Raw genomic sequence first — 733 nt, forward strand, 5'->3', positions numbered from 1 at the left:
ACCGAGCGAGTCCCACCTGTGCCGTGAGGTCTGGCCGTTCTGAGCCGGTCTCAGCGTGATCACCCCACAACGCTCCCTACACAAACACACAGAAACATCAGTGCTCCATTCTCCCACTCAGGGCACGATAAGGCCAGACATCTAGACGGAAATGGAACCCACTCGTTTTTGATGACCACTTTACAGTCCTCCGGATGGCCGAAGGCCTCGAAGCGCTTACGCAGTATGGACTGAGTGACGCTGCTCGGAAGGTTGTGAATGTAGATCACTTGGCACTTGTTCTGCAAATGCACAGCGGATTAGAACAAATACACTCGACGGCACTTAAAGGAAACGAATCAGACATCCGATGCATCTACGGCTTGGATAATTAGGTTAGTGCTGCGACTAATAAAATCGGTTCGAAAACACGACCTACCACATCATTCTCTTGTCCACACTTTGTCTTGCTTCTTTTTTCAGCTGCTCCGTGGCATGTCTCTGAGCTCTCATCGCTGAAAGAAGGAGAACAGGGCTGAGTTATTCAAAATGGCTAATAAATGGAAAAAGTAAGTAGTTAGCATCCTGCTAATAGCAGAGTGACACTGGGATTTGTGCACCATTTCATTCAAAGGCAGATGCACAGGTAGGATATATCTACCTTTACAAAAATTAACCATGTTTTTACTACAAATAAAAACAAAAAAAACATGGTAACCACAAATTAACCATAGTTTTGCTACACTAACCATAG

The 733-nt window shown here is 45.3% G+C and overlaps 1 long non-coding RNA gene across 1 annotated transcript; it reads right to left on the minus strand.

Annotated features, from left to right (window-relative positions):
- On the minus strand, positions 1-607 carry LOC107735315 (uncharacterized). The gene is made up of 3 exons (XR_001639369.1): positions 419-607; positions 163-281; positions 1-76 (listed from the first exon to the last, which is right to left on the minus strand). It is a non-coding gene; the product is annotated as an uncharacterized LOC107735315 (long non-coding RNA).
- Positions 608-733: the final 126 nt, after the last annotated feature.

Source organism: Sinocyclocheilus rhinocerous, unplaced genomic scaffold (genome assembly GCF_001515625.1).
Source record: "Sinocyclocheilus rhinocerous isolate Xijiao unplaced genomic scaffold, SAMN03320098_v1.1 C35968216, whole genome shotgun sequence".
In the NCBI taxonomy this organism is placed as follows: domain Eukaryota; kingdom Metazoa; phylum Chordata; class Actinopteri; order Cypriniformes; family Cyprinidae; genus Sinocyclocheilus; species Sinocyclocheilus rhinocerous.